We start from the raw sequence: 23,530 nt of genomic DNA, 5'->3' as shown, positions 1-23,530 counted from the left end.
CAATATCTATTATACTTTTTCTTCAGTTCCAGTTTAAGTTTCATGATGTTTTTTCACCCGTTTCAGAGTTTATAATGGGTGTGTATGGGACGGAATGTTGGGGCTAGAGTGAGACAGCTCAACTGCTAGAGTGAGAGGAGCAAAAAAATTAATCTTAAAATCTTTTTTAAAACTGCTGCTGTGTCCACAGCGTTTGCTCTACAGGTATGATTTTACCCTCAAAATGTAGCCATGGCTGTCCTCTTTCATCCAATGTGTTTACTATTGTACTAGGTGTTATGGTTCTTTCATAAATGTCACCAATGCACAGCCTCCTCCCTCCAACTCTTCCATAGACTCTAATGTTAAAATGGCTCAGAAGGTTCGTTTGAAAATCAGAAGAGCATGGTGTCTTTACACTGTCACCACGTCCATATAATAAACTCCACAGACATGAAAACTGAGAATTCAGTAGACTAGAAGCTGCTGTCGCTCACGGTGAAAGAATTTCGTCAATACGACTTGTACTTTTCATATGGGAACGATTTGTTTCGGCCTGACTTTTCTGTTCATTTTAAGCAGCAAAAGTGAGGTGCATGTCTGTGTACGTGTGTATGGAGCCATTGGGTGCGGTCACTATAGCAACCAGGCTCACACCTGCCTGCTTAACGAGCTCTGCCTGCCACTGTACCAAGATTCATCTTAAGCACTTCTCTTTCAACTGCTGCTGTGTCCACAGTGTCACAGCCATCATTTTACCCTCAAATTGTCGCCATTATTGTTCTCTTTCCAACACCGTATCTTTCAAAGCTCAGGCATTTAAACTTTTTAAACTGTGTGGATCAAAGTGGAGGGATCACATTTGAGTCATTCAGTGATTCAAAGAATATGACCTTTTAATATTCATTCAGATGTTTTCTGACTCTAAATGTTCTTTTCTCATTTCTTAGGGTTTTCTAATTTACATTTAAAACATTTTCAGTTTTTTTCCAACTCCTTCTTCTGTGTAACCTTCAGCTTTTAGCAGTTCAGCACTGTTGTTTTCAGGTTAAATTCGGGGGTTTTTTTTGTTTTTTTTTAATCTCATTCAATATTTTTAACTCAAAATTCAGCAATTAATTCATTTCAGTGCATACATTCAGATTCAAGCATTCACACTGCAGTTTCTTCAGAAAATGCACTTTCTAGTTATTATTATATATTCCGTACGTTTTTTGGCATCTAACTCCTTCAAAACCGTTCAACTTAGAAAAACCATTCAAACATCGTTAGATTCCTATTATTTTGGACATGACTGCTTCTATTTTTCTCATTTTTAACATTTATATTTTTAATTTTATTCAACTTTATTCAACAAAAATTTCCCATGTATTTCAATGGGGAGACCCTTCAAATCCTCATTCAACTTACTCATTTTTAAACTCTTACTACTTCCACATACGTTGACATAGAGCCACCATTCAAACTTTAAAACGAAGACAAGACATTCAACTATTCAACTTGTATTTATCTTTTCAATATCTATTATACTTTTTCTTCAGTTCCAGTTTAAGTTTCATGATGTTTTTTCACCCGTTTCAGAGTTTATAATGGGTGTGTATGGGACGGAATGTTGGGGCTAGAGTGAGACAGCTCAACTGCTAGAGTGAGAGGAGCAAAAAAATTAATCTTAAAATCTTTTTTAAAACTGCTGCTGTGTCCGCAGCGTTTGCTCTACAGGTATGATTTTACCCTCAAAACGTAGCCATGGCTGTCCTCTTTCATCCAATGTGTTTACTATTGTACTAGGTGTTATGGTTCTTTCATAAATGCCACCAATGCACAGCCTCCTCCCTCCAACTCTTCCATAGACTCTAATGTTAAAATGGCTCAGAAGGTTCGTTTGAAAATCAGAAGAGCATGGTGTCTTTCCACTGTCACCACGTCCATATAATAAGCTCCACAGGCATGAAAACTGAGAATTAGGTAGACTAGACATTGCTGTCGCTCACGGTGAAAGAATTTCATCAATACGACTTTTACTTTTCATTTGGGAGCGATTTGTTTCGGCCTGACTTTTCTGTTCATTTTAAGCAGCAAAAGTGAGGCGCATGTCTGTGTACGTGTGTATGGAGCCCTTGGGTGCAGTCACTATAGCAACCAGGCTCACACCTGCCTGCTTAACGAGCTCTCTCTCTCTCTCTGCCAAGATTCATCTTAAACACTTCTCTTTCAACTGCTGCTGTGTCCACAGTGTTAAAGCCATCATTTTACCCTCAAAACGTCGCCATCGTTGTTCTTTTTCCAACATCTTGTCTTTCAAAGCTCAGAGATGTAAACTTTTTAAACTGTGTGGGTCCAAGTGGAGGGATCACATTTTAGTCATTCAGTGATTCAAAGAATATGACCTTTTAATATTCTTTCAGATGTTTTCTGACTCTAAATGTTCTTTTCTCATTTCTTAGGGTTTTCTAATTTACATTTAAAACATTTTCAGTTTTTTTCCAACTCCTTCTTCTGTGTAACCTTCAGCTTTTAGCAGTTCAGCACCTTTGTTTTCAGGTTAAATTCGTTTTTTTTTTGTTTGTTTTTTTTTAATCTCATTCAATATTTTTAACTCAAAATTCAGCAATTAATTCATTTCAGTGCATACATTCAGATTCAAGCATTCACACTGCAGTTTCTTCAGAAAATGCACTTTCTAGTTATTATATCATCTTCCGTACGTTTTTTGGCATCTAACTCCTTCAAAACCGTTCAACTTAGAAAAACCATTCAAACACCGTTAGATTCCTATTATTTTGGACATGACTGCTTCTATTTTTCTCATTTCTAACATTTATATTTTTAATTTTATTCAACTTTATTCAACAAAAATTTCCCATGTATTTCAATGGGGAGACCCTTCAAATTCTCATTCAACTTACTCATTTTTAAACTCTTACTACTTCCACATACATTGACATAGAGCCACCATTCAAACTTTAAAACGAAGACAAGACATTCAACTATTCAACTTGTATTTATCTTTTCAATATCTATTATACTTTTTCTTCAGTTCCAGTTTAAGTTTCATGATGTTTTTTCAGCCGTTTCAGAGTTTATAATGGGTGTGTATGGGACGGAATGTTGGGGCTAGAGTGAGGCAGCTCAACTGCTAGAGTGAGAGGAGCAAAAAAATTAATCTTAAAATCTTTTTTAAAACTGCTGCTGTGTCCGCAGCGTTTGCTCTACAGGTATGATTTTACCCTCAAAACGTAGCCATCGCTGTCCTCTTTCATCCAATGTGTTTACTATTGTCCTAGGTGTTATGGTTCTTTCGTAAATGTCACCAATGCACAGCCTCCTCCCTCCAACTCTTCCATAGACTCTAATGTTAAAATGGCTCAGAAGGTTCGTTTGAAAATCAGAAGAGCATGGTGTCTTTCCACTGTCACCACGTCCATATAATAAACTCCACAGACATGAAAACTGAGAATTTGGTAGACTAGACATTGCTGTCGCTCACAGTGAAAGAATTTTGTCAATACGACTTTTACTTTTCATTTGGGAACGATTTGTTTCGGCCTGACTTTTCTGTTCATTTTAAGCAGCAAAAGTGAGGCGCATGTCTGTGTACGTGTGTATGGAGCCATTGGGTGCGGTCACTATAGCAACCAGGCTCACACCTGCCTGCTTAACGAGCTCTGCCTGCCACTGTGCCAAGATTCATCTTAAACACTTCTCTTTCAACTGCTGCTGTGTCCACAGTGTTACAGCCATCATTTTACCCTCAAATTGTCGCCATTATTGTTCTCTTTCCAACACCGTATCTTTCAAAGCTCAGGCATTTAAACTTTTTAAACTGTGTGGATCAAAGTGGAGGGATCACATTTGAGTCATTCAGTGATTCAAAGAATATGACCTTTTAATATTCATTCAGATGTTTTCTGACTCTAAATGTTCTTTTCTCATTTCTTAGGGTTTTCTAATTTACATTTAAAACATTTTCAGTTTTTTTCCAACTCCTTCTTCTGTGTAACCTTCAGCTTTTAGCAGTTCAGCACCTTTGTTTTCAGGTTAAATTCGGGTTTTTTTTGTTTTTGTTTTTTTAATCTCATTCAATATTTTTAACTCAAAATTCAGCAATTAATTCATTTCAGTGCATACATTCAGATTCAAGCATTCACACTGCAGTTTCTTCAGAAAATGCACTTTCTAGTTAGTGTGAATGCTTGAAAAGCATTCACAGTATTGTTCTTCTAATCTTTATTCTATTTTATTATATTTTATTATTATGGATTCCGTACGTTTTTTGTACTCTATCTCCTTCAAAACCGTTCAACTTAGAAAAACCATTCAAACACCATTAGATTCCTATTCTTTTGGACATGACTGCTTCTATTTTTCTCATTTTTAACATTTATATTTTTAATTTTATTCAACTTTTTTCAACAAAAATTTCCCATGTATTTCAATGGGGAGACCCTTCAAATTCTCATTCAACTTCCTCCTCTTTAAACTGTATCTACTTCCACATACATTGACATAGAGCCACCATTCAAACTTTAAAACGAAGACAAGACATTCAACTATTCAACTTGTATTTATCTTTTCAATATCTATTATACTTTTTCTTCAGTTCCAGTTTAAGTTTCATGATGTTTTTTCACCCGTTTCAGAGTTTATAATGGGTGTGTATGGGACGGAATGTTGGGGCTAGAGTGAGACAGCTCAACTGCTAGAGTGAGAGGAGCAAAAAAATTAATCTTAAAATCTTTTTTAAAACTGCTGCTGTGTCCGCAGCGTTTGCTCTACAGGTATGATTTTACCCTCAAAACGTAGCCATCGCTGTCCTCTTTCATCCAATGTGTTTACTATTGTCCTAGGTGTTACGGTTCTTTCATAAATGTCACCAATGCACAGCCTCCTCCCTCCAACTCTTCCATAGACTCTAATGTTAAAACGGCTCAGAAGGTTGGTTTGAAAATCAGAAGAGCATGGTGTTTTTACACTGTCACCACGTCCATATAATAAACTCCACAGGCATGAAAACTGAGAATTAGGTAGAGTGGACATTGCTGCCGCTCACGGTGAAAGAATTTTGTCAATACGACCTATACTTTTCATTTGGGAGCGATTTGTTTCGGCCTGACTTTTCTGTTCATTTTAAGCAGCAAAAGTGAGGCGCATGTCTGTGTACGTGTGTATGGAGCCATTGGGTGCAGTCACTATAGCAACCAGGCTCACACCTGCCTGCTTAACGAGCTCTGCCTGCCACTGTGCCAAGATTCATCTTAAGCACTTCTCTTTCAACTGCTGCTGTGTCCACAGTGTTACAGCCATCATTTTACCCTCAAATTGTCGCCATTATTGTTCTCTTTCCAACACCGTGTCTTTCAAAGCTCAGGCATTTAAACTTTTTAAACTGTGTGGATCAAAGTGGAGGGATCACATTTGAGTCATTCAGTGATTCAAAGAATATGACCTTTTAATATTCATTCAGATGTTTTCTGACTCTAAATGTTCTTTTCTCATTTCTTAGGGTTTTCTAATTTACAATTAAAACATTTTCAGTTTTTTTCCAACTCCTTCTTCTGTGTAACCTTCAGCTTTTAGCAGTTCAGCACCTTTGTTTTCAGGTTAAATTCGTTTTTTTTGTTTTTTGTTTTTTTTTATCTCATTCAATATTTTTAACTCAAAATTCAGCAATTAATTCATTTCAGTGCATACATTCAGATTCAAGCATTCACACTGCAGTTTCTTCAGAAAATGCACTTTCTAGTTATTTTTTCCTATTCCGTACGTTTTTCGCCAACTATCTCCTTCAAAACCGTTCAACTTAGAAAAACCATTCAAACACCATTAGATTCCTCTTCTTTTGGAATGGTGTGCTTCTATTTTTCTCATTTTTAACATTTATATTTTTAATTTTATTTAACTTTTTTCAACAAAAATTTCCCATGTATTTCAATGGGGAGACCCTTCAAATTCTCATTCAATTCACTCATTTTTAAACTCTTACTACTTCCACATACGTTGACATAGAGCCACCATTCAAACTTTAAAACGAAGACAAGATATTCAACTATTCAATTTGTATTTATCTTTTCAATATCTATTATACTTTGTCTTCAGTTCCAGTTTAAGTTTCATGATGTTTTTTCACCCGTTTCAGAGTTTATAATGGGTGTGTATGGGACGGAATGTTGGGGCTAGAGTGAGACAGCTCAACTGCTAGAGTGAGAGGAGCAAAAAAATTAATCTTAAAATATTTTTTAAAACTGCTGCTGTGTCCGCAGCGTTTGCTCTACAGGTATGATTTTACCATCAAAACGTAGCCATGGCTGTCCTCTTTCATCCAATGTGTTTACTATTGTCCTAGGTGTTATGGTTCTTTCATAAATGTCACCAATGCACAGCCTCCTCCCTCCAACTCTTCCATAGACTCCAATGTTAAAATGTCTCAGAAGGTTCGTTTGAAAATCAGAAGAGCATGGTGTCTTTCCACTGTCACCACGTCCATATAATAAACTCCACAGGCATGAAAACTGAGAATTCAGTAGACTAGAAGCTGCTGTCACTCACGGTGAAAGAATTTTGTCAATACGACTTTTACTTTTCATTTGGGAACGATTTGTTTCGGCCTGACTTTTCTGTTCATTTTAAGCAGCAAAAGTGAGGTGCATGTCTGTGTACGTGTGTATGGAGCCATTGGGTGCGGTCACTATAGCAACCAGGCTCACACCTGCCTGCTTAACGAGCTCTGCCTGCCACTCTGCCAAGATTCATCTTAAGCACTTCTCTTTCAACTGCTGCTGTGTCCACAGTGTTAAAGCCATCATTTTACCCTCAAAACGTCGCCATCGTTGTTCTTTTTCCAACACAGTGTCTTTCAAAGCTCAGAAATGTCAACTTTTTAAACGGTGTGGATCAAAGTGGAGGGATCACATTTTAGTCATTCAGTGATTCAAAGAATATGAGCTTTTAATATTAATTCAGATGTTTTCTGACTCTAAATTTTCTTTTCTCATTTCTTAGGTTTTTCTAATTTACATTTAAAACATTTTCAGCTATTTTCCAACTTCTTCTTCTATGTTAAACGTCAGCTTTTAGCAGTTCAGCACTGTTGTTTTCAGGTTAAATTCAGTTGTTTTTTTGTTTTTTTTTATCTCATTCAAAATTTTTAACTCAAAATTCAGCAATTAATTCATTTCAGTCCATACATTCAGATTCAAGCATTCACACTGCAGTTTCTTCAGAAAATGCACTTTCTAGTTAGTGTGAATGCTTGAAAAGCATTCACAGTATTGTTCTTCTAATCTTTATTATTAGTGTGAATGCTTGAAAAGCATTCACAGTATTGTTATTCGAATCTTTATTATTATTAGTGTGAATGCTTGAAAAGCATTCACAGTATTGTTCTTCTAATCTTTATTATTATTATTCTATTTTATTATTATTATCTATTCCGTACGTTTTTTGTAATCCTATAACTTCAAAACCGTTCAACTTAGAAAAACCATTCAAACACCGTTAGATTCCTATTCTTTTGGACAACACTGCTTCTATTTTTCATATTTTTAACATTTATATTTTTAATTTTATTCAACTTTATTCAACAAAAATTTATAATGTATTTCAATGGGGAGACCCTTCAAATCCTCATTCAACTTACTCATTTTTAAACTCTTACTACTTCCACATACATTGACATAGAGCCACCATTCAAACTTTAAAACGAAGACAAGACATTCAACTATTCAACTTGTATTTATCTTTTCAATATCTATTATACTTTTTCTTCAGTTCCAGTTTAAGTTTCATGATGTTTTTTCACCCGTTTCAGAGTTTATAATGGGTGTGTATGGGACGGAATGTTGGGGCTAGAGTGAGACAGCTCAACTGCTAGAGTGAGAGGAGCAAAAAAATTAATCTTAAAATCTTTTTTAAAACTGCTGCTGTGTCCACAGCGTTTGCTCTACAGGTATGATTTTACCCTCAAAACGTAGCCACGGCTGTCCTCTTTCATCCAATGTGTTTACTATTGTACTAGGTGTTATGGTTCTTTCATAAATGTCACCAATGCACAGCCTCCTCCCTCCAACTCTTCCATAGACTCTAATGTTAAAATGGCTCAGAAGGTTGGTTTGAAAATCAGAAGAGCATGGTGTCTTTACACTGTCACCACGTCCATATAATAAACTCCACAGGCATGAAAACTGAGAATTAGGTAGACTAGACATGGCTGTCGCTCACGGTGAAAGAATTTTGTCAATACGACATGTACTTTTCATTTGGGAAGAATTTGTTTGGGCCTGACTTTTCTGTTCATTTTAAGCAGCAAAAGTGAGGCGCATGTCTGTGTACGTGTGTATGGAGCCATTGGGTGCGGTCACTATAGCAACCAGGCTCACACCTGCCTGCTTAACGAGCTCTGCCTGCCACTGTGCCAAGATTCATCTTAAGCACTTCTCTTTCAACTGCTGCTGTGTCCACAGTGTTACAGCCATCATTTTACCCTCAAATTGTCGCCATTATTGTTCTCTTTCCAACACCGTATCTTTCAAAGCTCAGGCATTTAAACTTTTTAAACTGTGTGGATCAAAGTGGAGGGATCACATTTGAGTCATTCAGTGATTCAAAGAATATGACCTTTTGATATTCATTCAGATGTTTTCTGACTCTAAATGTTCTTTTCTCATTTCTTAGGGTTTTCTAATTTACATTTAAAACATTTTCAGTTTTTTTCCAACTCCTTCTTCTGTGTAACCTTCAGCTTTTAGCAGTTCAGCACCTTTGTTTTCAGGTTAAATTCGGGGGTTTTATGTTTGTTTTTTTAAAATTTCATTTAATATTTTTAACTCAAAATTCAGCAATTAATTCATTTCAGTGCATACATTCAGATTCAAGCATTCACACTGCAGTTTCTTCAGAAAATGCACTTTCTAGTTATATTTTATTATTTTTCCGTACGTTTTTTGAAAGCCTACTCCTTCAAAACCGTTCAACTTAGAAAAACCATTCAAACATCGTTAGATTCCTATTCTTTTGGACAACACTGCTTCTATTTTTCATATTTTTAACATTTATATTTTTAATTTTATTCAACTTTATTCAACAAAAATTTATAATGTATTTCAATGGGGAGACCCTTCAAATCCTCATTCAACTTACTCATTTTTAAACTCTTACTACTTCCACATACATTGACATAGAGCCACCATTCAAACTTTAAAACGAAGACAAGACATTCAACTATTCAACTTGTATTTATCTTTTCAATATCTATTATACTTTTTCTTCAGTTCCAGTTTAAGTTTCATGATGTTTTTTCACCCGTTTCAGAGTTTATAATGGGTGTGTATGGGACGGAATGTTGGGGCTAGAGTGAGGCAGCTCAACTGCTAGAGTGAGAGGAGCAAAAAAATTAATCTTAAAATCTTTTTTAAAACTGCTGCTGTGTCCGCAGCGTTTGCTCTACAGGTATGATTTTACCCTCAAAACGTAGCCATCGCTGTCCTCTTTCATCCAATGTGTTTACTATTGTACTAGGTGTTATGGTTCTTTCATAAATGTCACCAATGCACAGCCTCCTCCCTCCAACTCTTCCATAGACTCTAATGTTAAAATGGCTCAGAAGGTTCGTTTGAAAATCAGAAGAGCATGGTGTCTTTCCACTGTCACCACGTCCATATAATAAGCTCCACAGGCATGAAAACTGAGAATTCAGTAGACTAGACATTGCTGTCGCTCACGGTGAAAGAATTTTGTCAATACGACTTTTACTTTTCATTTGGGAGCGATTTGTTTCGGCCTGACTTTTCTGTTCATTTTAAGCAGCAAAAGTGAGGCGCATGTCTGTGTACGTGTATATGGAGCCATTGGGTGCGGTCACTATAGCAACCAGGCTCACACCTGCCTGCTTAACGAGCTCTGCCTGCCACTGTACCAAGATTCATCTTAAGCACTTCTCTTTCAACTGCTGCTGTGTCCACAGTGTTACAGCCATCATTTTACCCTCAAATTGTCGCCATTATTGTTCTCTTTCCAACACTGTATCTTTCAAAGCTCAGGCATTTAAACTTTTTAAACTGTGTGGATCAAAGTGGAGGGATCACATTTGAGTCATTCAGTGATTCAAAGAATATGACCTTTTAATATTCATTCAGATGTTTTCTGACTCTAAATGTTCTTTTCTCATTTCTTAGGGTTTTCTAATTTACATTTAAAACATTTTCAGTTTTTTTCCAACTTCTTCTTCTGTGTAACCTTCAGCTTTTAGCAGTTCAGCACCTTTGTTTTCAGGTTAAATTCGGGGGGTTTTTTTTGTTTTTTTTTTATCTCATTCAATATTTTTAACTCAAAATTCAGCAATTAATTCATTTCAGTGCATACATTCAGATTCAAGCATTCACACTGCAGTTTCTTCAGAAAATGCACTTTCTAGTTAGTGTGAATGCTTGAAAAGCATTCACAGTATTGTTCTTCTAATCTTTATTATTATATTTTATCTATTCCGTACGTTTTTTGAAAGCCTACTCCTTCAAAACCGTTCAACTTAGAAAAACCATTCAAACACCATTAGATTCCTATTCTTTTGGACACTGTTGCTTGTATTTTTCTCATTTTTAACATTTATATTTTTAATTTTATTCAACTTTATTCAACAAAAATTTCCCATGTATTTCAATGGGGAGACCCTTCAAATTCTCATTCAACTTACTCATTTTTAAACTGTATCTACTTCAACATACGTTCACATAGAGCCACCATTCAAACTTTAAAACGAAGACAAGACATTCAACTATTCAACTTGTATTTATCTTTTCAATATCTATTATACTTTTTCTTCAGTTCCAGTTTAAGTTTCATGATGTTTTTTCACCCGTTTCAGAGTTTATAATGGGTGTGTATGGGACGGAATGTTGGGGCTAGAGTGAGGCAGCTCAACTGCTAGAGTGAGAGGAGCAAAAAAAATAATCTTAAAATCTTTTTTAAAACTGCTGCTGTGTCCGCAGCGTTTGCTCTACAGGTATGATTTTACCCTCAAAACGTAGCCATGGCTGTCCTCTTTCATCCAATGTGTTTACTATTGTACTAGGTGTTATGGTTCTTTCATAAATGTCACCAATGCACAGCCTCCTCCCTCAAACTCTTCCATAGACTCTAATGTTAAAATGGCTCAGAAGGTTCGTTTGAAAATCAGAAGAGCATGGTGTCTTTCCACTGTCACCACGTGCATATAATAAACTCCACAGACATGAAAACTGAGAATTTGGTAGACTAGACATTGCTGTCGCTCACAGTGAAAGAATTTTGTCAATACGACTTTTACTTTTCATTTGGGAACGATTTGTTTCGGCCTGACTTTTCTGTTCATTTTAAGCAGCAAAAGTGAGGTGCATGTCTGTGTGCGTGTGTATGGAGCCATTGGGTGCGGTCACTATAGCAACCAGGCTCACACCTGCCTGCTTAACGAGCTCTCTCTCTCACTCTGCCAAAATTCATCTTAAACACTTCTCTTTCAACTGCTGCTGTGTCCACAGTGTTAAAGCCATCATTTTACCCTCAAAACGTTGTTCTCTTTCCAACATCTTGTCTTTCAAAGCTCAGACATTTAAACTTTTTAAACTGTGTGGATCCAAGTGGAGGGATCACATTTTAGTCATTCAGTGATTCAAAGAATATGACCTTTTAATATTCTTTCAGATGTTTTCTGACTCTAAATGTTCTTTTCTCATTTCTTAGGGTTTTCTAATTTACAATTAAAACATTTTCAGCTTTTTTCCAACTTCTTCTTCTGTGTAACCTTCAGCTTTTAGCAGTTCAGCACTTTTGTTTTCAGGTTAAATTCGGGTTTGTTTTTTTTTATCTCATTCAAAATTTTTAACTTAAATTCAGTAATTATTTCATTTCAATGCATACATTCAGATTCAAGCATTCACACTGCAGTTTCTTCAGAAAATGCACTTTCTAGTTATATTTTATTTTTCCGTACGTTTTTTGAAAGCCTACTCCTTCAAAACCGTTCAACTTAGAAAAACCATTCAAACATCGTTAGATTCCTATTATTTTGGACAACATTGCTTCTATTTTTCTCATTTTTAACATTTATATTTTTAATTTTATTCAACTTTATTCAACAAAAATTTCCCATGTATTTCAATGGGGAGACCCTTCAAATTCTCATTCAACTTACTCATTTTTAAACTCTTACTACTTCAACATACGTTCACATAGAGCCACCATTCAAACTTTAAAACGAAGACAAGACATTCAACTATTCAACTTGTATTTATCTTTTCAATATCTATTATACTTTTTCTTCAGTTCCAGTTTAAGTTTCATGATGTTTTTTCACCCGTTTCAGAGTTTATAATGGGTGTGTATGGGACGGAATGTTGGGGCTAGAGTGAGGCAGCTCAACTGCTAGAGTGAGAGGAGCAAAAAAATTAATCTTAAAATCTTTTTTAAAACTGCTGCTGTGTCCTCAGCGTTTGCTCTACAGGTATGATTTTACCCTCAAAACGTAGCCATGGCTGTCCTCTTTCATCCAATGTGTTTACTATTGTCCTAGGTGTTATGGTTCTTTCATAAATGTCACCAATGCACAGCCTCCTCCTTCCAACTCTTCCATAGACTCTAATGTTAAAATGGCTCAGAAGGTTCGTTTGAAAATCAGAAGAGCATGGTGTCTTTCCACTGTCACCACGTCCATATAATAAACTCCACAGGCATGAAAACTGAGAATTCAGTAGACTAGACATTGCTGTCACTCACGGTGAAAGAATTTTGTCAATACGACTTTTACTTTTCATTTGGGAACGATTTGTTTCGGCCTGACTTTTCTGTTCATTTTAAGCAGCAAAAGTGAGGCGCATGTCTGTGTACGTGTGTATGGAGCCATTGGGTGCGGTCACTATAGCAACCAGGCTCACACCTGCCTGCTTAACGAGCTCTGCCTGCCACTGTACCAAGATTCATCTTAAGCACTTCTCTTTCAACTGCTGCTGTGTCCACAGTGTTACAGCCATCATTTTACCCTCAAATTGTCGCCATTATTGTTCTCTTTCCAACACCGTATCTTTCAAAGCTCAGGCATTTAAACTTTTTAAACTGTGTGGATCAAAGTGGAGGGATCACATTTGAGTCATTCAGTGATTCAAAGAATATGACCTTTTAATATTCATTCAGATGTTTTCTGACTCTAAATGTTCTTTTCTCATTTCTTAGGGTTTTCTAATTTACATTTAAAACATTTTCAGTTTTTTTCCAACTCCTTCTTCTGTGTAACCTTCAGCTTTTAGCAGTTCAGCACCTTTGTTTTCAGGTTAAATTCGGTTTTTTTTTTGTTTTGTTTTTTATCTCATTCAATATTTTTAACTCAAAATTCAGCAATTAATTCATTTCAGTGCATACATTCAGATTCAAGCATTCACACTGCAGTTTCTTCAGAAAATGCACTTTCTAGTTAGTGTGAATGCTTGAAAAGCATTCACAGTATTGTTGTTGTAATCTTTATTATTATTATTATTATTATTATATTTTATTCTGTATTCCGTACGTTTTTTGTAATCCTACTCCTTCAAAACCGTTCAACTTAGAAAAACCATTCAAACACCGTTAGATTCCTATTCTTTTGGACAACACTGCTTCCATTTTTCATATTTTTAACATTTATATTTTTAATTTTATTCAACTTTATTCAACAAAAATTTATAATGTATTTCAATGGGGAGACCCTTCAAATCCTCATTCAACTTACTCATTTTTAAACTCTTACTACTTCCACATACATTGACATAGAGCCACCATTCAAACTTTAAAACGAAGACAAGACATTCAACTATTCAACTTGCATTTATCTTTTCAATGTCTATTATACTTTTTCTTCAGTTCCAGTTTAAGTTTCATGATGTTTTTTCACCCGTTTCAGAGTTTATAATGGGTGTGTATGGGACGGAATGTTGGGGCTAGAGTGAGAGAGCTCAACTGCTAGAGTGAGAGGAGCAAAAAAATTAATCTTAAAATCTTTTTTAAAACTGCTGCTGTGTCCGCAGCGTTTGCTCTACAGGTATGATTTTACCCTCAAAACGTAGCCATGGCTGTCCTCTTTCATCCAATGTGTTTACTATTGTACTAGGTGTTATGGTTCTTTCATAAATGTCACCAATGCACAGCCTCCTCCCTCCAACTCTTCCATAGACTCTAATGTTAAAATGGCTCAGAAGGTTCGTTTGAAAATCAGAAGAGCATGGTGTCTTTCCACTGTCACCACGTCCATATAATAAACTCCACAGACATGAAAACTGAGAATTTGGTAGACTAGACATTGCTGTCGCTCACAGTGAAAGAATTTTGTCAATATGACTTTTACTTTTCATTTGGGAACGATTTGTTTCGGCCTGACTTTTCTGTTCATTTTAAGCAGCAAAAGTGAGGTGCATGTCTGTGTCCGTGTGTATGGAGCCATTGGGTGCGGTCACTATAGCAACCAGGCTCACACCTGCCTGCTTAACGAGCTCTCTCTGCCACTGTGCCAAGATTCATCTTAAACACTTCTCTTTCAACTGCTGCTGTGTCCACAGTGTTAAAGCCATCATTTTACCCTCAAAACGTCGCCATCGTTGTTCTTTTTCCAACATCTTGTCTTTCAAAGCTCAGAGATGTAAACTTTTTAAACTGTGTGGGTCCAAGTGGAGGGATCACATTTTAGTCATTCAGTGATTCAAAGAATATGACCTTTTAATATTCTTTCAGATGTTTTCTGACTCTAAATGTTCTTTTCTCATTTCTTAGGTTTTTCTAATTTACAATTAAAACATTTTCAGCTTTTTTCCAACTTCTTCTTCTGTGTAACCTTCAGCTTTTAGCAGTTCAGCACTTTTGTTTTCAGGTTAAATTCGTTTTTTTTTTTTGTTTTTTTTTTTAATCTCATTCAATATTTTTAACTCAAAATTCAGCAATTAATTCATTTCAGTGCATACATTCAGATTCAAGCATTCACACTGCAGTTTCTTCAGAAAATGCACTTTCTAGTTCTTATTAGTGTGAATGCTTGAAAAGCATTCACAGTATTGTTATTCGAATCTTTATTATTATTAGTGTGAATGCTTGAAAAGCATTCACAGTATTGTTATTCGAATCTTTATTATTATTATTATTATTATTATATTTTATTTTTCCGTACGTTTTTTCAAAGCCTACTCCTTCAAAACCGTTCAACTTAGAAAAACCATTCAAACACCGTTAGATTCCTATTCTTTTGGACAACACTGCTTCTATTTTTCATATTTTTAACATTTATATTTTTAATTTTATTCAACTTTATTCAACAAAAATTTACAATGTATTTCAATGGGGAGACCCTTCAAATCCTCATTCAACTTACTCATTTTTAAACTCTTACTACTTCCACATACATTGACATAGAGCCACCATTCAAACTTTAAAACGAAGACAAGACATTCAACTATTCAACTTGTATTTATCTTTTCAATATCTATTATACTTTTTCTTCAGTTCCAGTTTAACTTTCATGATGTTTTTTCACCCGTTTCAGAGTTTATAATGGGTGTGTATGGGACGGAATGTTGGGGCTAGAGTGAGACAGCTCAACTGCTAGAGTGAGAGGAGCAAAAAAATTAATCTTAAAATCTTTTTTAAAACTGCTGCTGTGTCCACAGCGTTTGCTCTACAGGTATGATTTTACCCTCAAAACGTAGCCATGGCTGTCCTCTTTCATCCAATGTGTTTACTATTGTACTAGGTGTTATGGTTCTTTCATAAATGTCACCAATGCACAGCCTCCTCCCTCCAACTCTTCCATAGACTCTAATGTTAAAATGGCTCAGAAGGTTCGTTTGAAAATCAGAAGAGCATGGTGTTTTTCCACTGTCACCACGTCCATATAATAAACTCCACAGACATGAAAACTGAGAATTAGGTAGACTAGACATTGCTGTCGCTCACGGTGAAAGAATTTTGTCAATACGACATGTACTTTTCATTTGGGAAGAATTTGTTTGGGCCTGACTTTTCTGTTCATTTTAAGCAGCAAAAGTGAGGTGCATGTCTGTGTACGTGTGTATGGAGCCATTGGGTGCAGTCACTATAGCAACCAGGCTCACACCTGCCTGCTTAACGAGCTCTGCCTGCCACTGTACCAAGATTCATCTTAAGCACTTCTCTTTCAACTGCTGCTGTGTCCACAGTGTTACAGCCATCATTTTACCCTCAAATTGTCGCCATTATTGTTCTCTTTCCAACACCGTGTCTTTCAAAGCTCAGGCATTTAAACTTTTTAAACTGTGTGGATCAAAGTGGAGGGATCACGTTTGAGTCATTCAGTGATTCAAAGAATATGACCTTTTGATATTCATTCAGATGTTTTCTGACTCTAAATGTTCTTTTCTCATTTCTTAGGGTTTTCTAATTTACATTTAAAACATTTTCAGTTTTTTTCCAACTCCTTCTTCTGTGTAACCTTCAGCTTTTAGCAGTTCAGCACCTTTGTTTTCAGGTTAAATTCGGGTTTTTTTTTGTTTTTTTTTAATAATCTCATTCAATATTTTTAAATCAAAATTCAGCAATTAATTCATTTCAGTGCATACATTCAGATTCAAGCATTCACACTGCAGTTTCTTCAGAAAATGCACTTTCTAGTTATTATATTTTATCTATTCCGTACGTTTTTTGTACTCCTACTCCTTCAAAACCGTTCAACTTAGAAAAACCATTCAAACACCATTAGATTCCTATTCTTTTGGACATGACTGCTTCTACTTTTCTCATTTTTAACATTTATATTTTTAATTTTATTCAACTTTATTCAACAAAAATTTCCCATGTATTTCAATGGGGAGACCCTTCAAATTCTCATTCAACTTACTCATTTTTAAACTCTTACTACTTCCACATACATTGACATAGAGCCACCATTCAAACTTTAAAACGAAGACAAGACATTCAACTATTCAACTTGTATTTATCTTTTCAATATCTATTATACTTTTTCTTCAGTTCCAGTTTAAGTTTCATGATGTTTTTTCACCCGTTTCAGAGTTTATAATGGGTGTGTATGGGACGGAATGTTGGGGCTAGAGTGAGGCAGCTCAACTGCTAGAGTGAGAGGAGCAAAAAAATTAATCTTAAAATCTTTTTTAAAACTGCTGCTGTGTCCGCAGCGTTTGCTCTACAGGTATGATTTTACCCTCAAAACGTAGCCATCGCTGTCCTCTTTCATCCAATGTGTTTACTATTGTCCTAGGTGTTATGGTTCTTTCGTAAATGTCACCAATGCACAGCCTCCTCCCTCCAACTCTTCCATAGACTCTAATGTTAAAATGGCTCAGAAGGTTCGTTTGAAAATCAGAAGAGCATGGTGTCTTTCCACTGTCACCACGTCCATATAATAAACTCCACAGGCATGAAAACTGAGAATTCAGTAGACTAGACATTGCTGTCACTCACGGTGAAAGAATTTTGTCAATACGACCTATACTTTTCATTTGGGAACGATTTGTTTGGGCCTGACTTTTCTGTTCATTTTAAGCAGCAAAAGTGAGGCGCATGTCTGTGTACGTGTGTATGGAGCCATTGGGTGCGGTCACTATAGCAACCAGGCTCACACCTGCCTGCTTAACGAGCTCTGCCTGCCACTGTACCAAGATTCATCTTAAGCTCTTCTCTTTCAACTGCTGCTGTGTCCACAGTGTTACAGCCATCATTTTACCCTCAAATTGTCGCCATTATTGTTCTCTTTCCAACACCGTATCTTTCAAAGCTCAGGCATTTAAACTTTTTAAACTGTGTGGATCAAAGTGGAGGGATCACATTTGAGTCATTCAGTGATTCAAAGAATATGACCTTTTAATATTCATTCAGATGTTTTCTGACTCTAAATGTTCTTTTCTCATTTCTTAGGGTTTTCTAATTTACATTTAAAACATTTTCAGTTTTTTTCCAACTCCTTCTTCTGTGTAACCTTCAGCTTTTAGCAGTTCAGCACCTTTGTTTTCAGGTTAAATTCGTTTTTTTTTTTGTTTTTTTTTATCTCATTCAATATTTTTAACTCAAAATTCAGCAATTAATTCATTTCAGTGCATACATTCAGATTCAAGCATTCACACTGCAGTTTCTTCAGAAAATGCACTTTCTAGTATTTTATTATCTATTCCGTACGTTTTTTGAAAGCCTACTCCTTCAAAACCGTTCAACTTAGAAAAACCATTCAAACACCATTAGATTCCTATTATTTTGGACATGGTTGCTTGTATTTTTCTCATTTTTAACATTTATATTTTTAATTTTATTCAACTTTATTCAACAAAAATTTCCCATGTATTTCAATGGGGAGACCCTTCAAATTCTCATTCAACTTACTCATTTTTAAACTCTTACTACTTCAACATACGTTCACATAGAGCCACCATTCAAACTTTAAAACGAAGACAAGACATTCAACTATTCAACTTGTATTTATCTTTTCAATATCTATTATACTTTTTCTTCAGTTCCAGTTTAAGTTTCATGATGTTTTTTCAGCCGTTTCAGAGTTTATAATGGGTGTGTATGGGACGGAATGTTGGGGCTAGAGTGAGGCAGCTCAACTGCTAGAGTGAGAGGAGCAAAAAAAATAATCTTAAAATCTTTTTTAAAACTGCTGCTGTGTCCGCAGCGTTTGCTCTACAGGTATGATTTTACCCTCAAAACGTAGCCATGGCTGTCCTCTTTCATCCAATGTGTTTACTATTGTACTAGGTGTTATGGTTCTTTCATAAATGTCACCAATGCACAGCCTCCTCCCTCCAACTCTTCCATAGACTCCAATGTTAAAATGTCTCAGAAGGTTCGTTTGAAAATCAGAAGAGCATGGTGTCTTTCCACTGTCACCACGTCCATATAATAAACTCCACAGACATGAAAACTGAGAATTTGGTAGACTAGACATTGCTGTCGCTCACAGTGAAAGAATTTTGTCAATACGACTTTTACTTTTCATTTGGGAACGATTTGTTTCGGCCTGACTTTTCTGTTCATTTTAAGCAGCAAAAGTGAGGTGCATGTCTGTGTGCGTGTGTATGGAGCCATTGGGTGCGGTCACTATAGCAACCAGGCTCACACCTGCCTGCTTAACGAGCTCTGCCTGCCACTGTACCAAGATTCATCTTAAACACTTCTCTTTCAACTGCTGCTGTGTCCACAGTGTTACAGCCATCATTTTACCCTCAAATTGTCGCCATTATTGTTCTCTTTCCAACACCGTATCTTTCAAAGCTCAGGCATTTAAACTTTTTAAACTGTGTGGATCAAAGTGGAGGGATCACATTTGAGTCATTCAGTGATTCAAAGAATATGACCTTTTAATATTCATTCAGATGTTTTCTGACTCTAAATGTTCTTTTCTCATTTCTTAGGGTTTTCTAATTTACATTTAAAACATTTTCAGTTTTTTTCCTTCTTCTGTGTAACTTTCAGCTTTTAGCAGTTCAGCACCTTTGTTTTCAGGTTAAATTCGTTTTTTTTTGTTTTTTTTTAATCTCATTCAAGATTTTTAACTCAAAATTCAGCAATTAATTCATTTCAGTGCATACATTCAGATTCAAGCATTCACACTGCAGTTTCTTCAGAAAATGCACTTTCTAGTTCTTAATACTTTTAAGTGTCGCTGGGGTTCCTGCATTGTTAATTCTTATAGTGAACATGGCCAAAGCATCAAATAATGAGGTCTGTAACATGATGCTTGTGAGCTAAAGCTTCAACCGCACCTTGTTTCATTTTTTTTCTATTCTTGGCTCTATATTATGTCAGTGAGAAGGGATATCCTTAATATAGTGTACTGAGGTACAGCCGCCACATGTGTGCTGTTCAAACCTTCTGTTTGTAAGAAGCAACCAATTGGAAGAAAACTGGTTTAATGAATGCAGAGTTAAATTTTAACAAGAATTATCTGGAACTGTGAAACATGCAAAGCTATGCTGCTAGATTTCAAGAATAAAATCCTGTTGGAATAATAGCTCTGCTTTTACTACTTTACTTCTTTATTACTTTTCATCTGTTTCATATCTCTTCTTTTATTTCCCCATCATTTTAAATTACTGAAATGAAAACCTATAAAATGAACTGTGAAAATATTAATTTAAAAAAAAATGATCATTTCTCAGCATGACCATTTTTCTTTCAGTTCCCAGAATCACTCATGAAAGTCACATTGCCCAATGGGATACTTTATATCAAACTCAGAAATAAAGCAACATTGAAGTCAAGTAAATACCCCAGAGGAGTCCTCAAAACTTTATTCAAGAAGCCCAGTGTCGCAAGTAAAAGATTAATTATAATTTCATGTTCAACAACTTTTAATCCTATAACACCCACCACTCTGCGGGTAATGTTTGCACTCTGTGTTGATACCGGAATAAAAAATGTGGCACTCTGTTCTCCTGGACAGGCACAGAAACTTTTCAGCTGCAGAGCCCCCTTCGGAGTAGGTGCTCAGAAAGAGTTATATTCACTGTGTAATGTAGCAGCGGGGTGTCGTTAAAGGCAGAAACAAGCAGTGTGAGAACAGTAACACAAGTCAGACGGTCTATTGTGGGAAAAATAAAGAACAGAACAAGTAGTTGCACAAGTACAGGGCAGCAATATCATGAAATTCCTGTCTATTCTGCAACATGTTTGTTTCAACAAAGTGCATTTTTAAACTCACCTATCTCTGTTGTTAAGATAAGGTTATTTTTACTTAAAGCTCCTCAGTAAAATTAGGGCCCATCTCCATCCACATGACTTTGAGAGAGTAATTTGAAACATTGTTACCTCTTAATTAGACTTTTGAAATTCTTTGGAGGTTGGCCCTAATCAGTCATCACAGCAGCTCGCTTTTTGACAGGTGCGCTCACATTCCACCTGTATTGGCTTCCAGTCCATTTCAGGATCAGCTTTTCACAACCATTTTGTGCCTTTCTACTTAGCTGAAGTCTTATAGCAGTGCACTTGTGCCAAAGCCCTGAAGTCTACAGACCAACTGATCTTGGATGTTCCTTGATCCAGGCTCTAAAACAGAGGCCACACTGCCTTTTCGATGTTAGCCTCTATATTTAGGGGCAACCTGCCCAGTCACTCAGTCATTATAAAACACAATTATAAACCTATTTAATTTCTCCAGCTTTCAGTTGAGCATGATTTCCTAGTTTTTATTGTGCAAGCACAGTTGTGTTTTCATTCTTGTTTAATTTGAGGATGTTTTATGTTTTTGTTCTGTATTTTAGTGCAAATTTATTGTTGATTTAGTGAGTGTTAATTATAGTATAGCATGTACTGCACTTCGGTCAGCTAAGGGTGTATTAATGTGCTGTAAAAAATAAAAACTGACTCAACTTATATATCTCACATCAGTCAGCTCTGACAATTTTCCTAATGTCTGCTAACAAAAGTGTCTCCAGCTGCTGAACTGAGAAACAAAAAAAACTTTCAGTCTTCTCCCTTTTTGACTTTTGTGCACATTTGCAGCTTTAATTCATGTTGCGAGTGGACGCCGAGGTGAATTCTAATGTTACGGCTTTGAGTTCACAAGCTTGTTGAAAAATGAAAGTGAGCTTTTACATTTTTTAGATGGCTTAAATATGCTATAGGTTAAAGCGGCAAAAGCCACCTTTTTATCTTTCTCTTGGTTTTTCCAAGTGATATTACGTTTGGGACAGCAAGACCAGATTACTGTTCATTTTTTTTAGAGTAGGTGCTAAGAATAAGCAACACCTTTGTGTACAGAGAGATAAGAAAGTGACACATACAATGAAAAGGTAGAGTGAAACAGTTGTTGTGTTTTAAACAGAGAAACCAGACCTTCAGTGATGTACTAGCTCATCCAGCTCCTAATCCATCACAATTCACAGGGTATTAACAAAGCGATAAATGTTACCTTGACCTTGAGCACAGTTTGGGTGAAGATCTGACTATTACTCTAGTAGGAGTAACAACTATTGTGAATTATCAACATAAGCTCATCAGTCCTTTGACCAGATGAGCTATAAACTTGCATATTGCTTATTCACAAACGAGTAGCTACAGAGGTTTGAGTTGGGGTAAGCAAAAGAAAACATGTATGAGTGTATTCATTTGGTCTATAATGGAGATATAAAAGCAGACAAATTCCTTAGCAGGTGTAGAGCAAAGGATTGGTTTGATGTTTTGAAAAATGAAAGATGGAAACAGTTCATACTTAATTTGAAAGTAACAGAAAATATACTCTCACTCTTCTAAGACTTTATTTTCCTTTGACTTTGCAGTGGCAAACAGAACTGCATAGTGATGGAGTCCCATAGCGAAGAAAACTAAAGGCAGATAAAGCCATTACTTTCACTGCCAAGCGGCTTATATGTAGATTGGTTCTGTTTGCCTGTTTGTTTGTCAGCAGGATTACTCAAAAAGTAATTGAAGGTTTGGCATGAAAATTTTTACCAGTTTGGCTCATGTTAGGAGTGATTAACTTATACCCACATTAAACTGAAAAAAGAAAAAAAAAGTGAGACATCGTTTTCTTGAAAAAAATATCACAAATCAATTGGAGACTCAATTTAAGCACTGTCAGTAGGAAATGTTTAGACTTGAGGGAGTGGGATCGCTCTTTTTTAACCTCCTATGAACCGAACTCTTTCATGGCATGAATTTTTAATTTCTCTTTGCTATTTGGACTGATTGGGACCTGATGAATGTAAAAACAAAGAATTATCTTTTTACCTGATTTTGCTCTACAATGGCTGGAAATCCACATCTGAGGACATTTGTTTTACATTTCGATAGAACAATGGCAGTATAATGTCCTCGTAACAGATATCAGGCCCTTAAAGAGTTTAGTATTGTGCACAACCCAAAATGTGATGCCCACATTTGTTGAAGCCAGGTCATAGGAGGTTCAGGGTGGTAAGATTATGCAATTAACTTTCCGACGGCCACTTTAATGACTGAGCCTTGCTATTCTGTTAAAACCAAACCAACTTACATCTTCAACATCAGCTCTACTTTCTCTTTAGTGCTATTTCTCCAACGTCCGCATGCTTACATGCTTAACTGAGATGCTGAACACAGTAAACTTTATGCCTGCTGAACATCAGCATGCTATTATCATTGTAAGTCAAAGATGTCAGTGTTGAGCAGAAAAACACACCACTGCGTTAAAAGTGGTGATGCTTGTTTTCATGTGGAGCCCAGTGATGAAGACGCGGTTATTGAAACAATTGATTAGGACCATGTCAACATTCATCAGCGCCTAATTGAAGCAAAAGTAACTGCAAAAAGATTCAAACTGAGTGAGACACAGCTTCTAGTCTTTAACTATGCTTTCCCCATCCAATATGAAATGTAACTTTCTCCTCACATTCATTGTGAATGTAGACACTACAAAATCAAAATTAAGGTACATGCACGTTAGTCCCATCGCAGTGATTTAGACTCTTTTTAAGAGATACTTTGGGGTAGTTACTTCCATGGAGCTCACAGTTGAGTAATTCTAAGACTTTACTGAAATAGTTTATACGCAGCAGGCTCTCCTTCTGCTGTAAGAAGCCTAATTAAATAAGGGTTTATGAGCTAAAGA

The 23,530-nt window shown here is 36.0% G+C and overlaps 1 protein-coding gene across 2 annotated transcripts in view; it reads right to left on the bottom strand.

Annotated features, from left to right (window-relative positions):
- Positions 1–23,530, bottom strand: part of tbc1d32 (TBC1 domain family, member 32) — a 188,946-nt gene that overhangs the window by 102,583 nt on the left and 62,833 nt on the right. The window lies entirely within an intron of this gene.

Source organism: Astatotilapia calliptera, chromosome 15 (genome assembly GCF_964374335.1).
Source record: "Astatotilapia calliptera chromosome 15, fAstCal68.1, whole genome shotgun sequence".
In the NCBI taxonomy this organism is placed as follows: domain Eukaryota; kingdom Metazoa; phylum Chordata; class Actinopteri; order Cichliformes; family Cichlidae; genus Astatotilapia; species Astatotilapia calliptera.
Note: the sequence above shows the minus strand (reverse complement) of the source record. Positions and strands in the feature narration are given on the sequence as shown.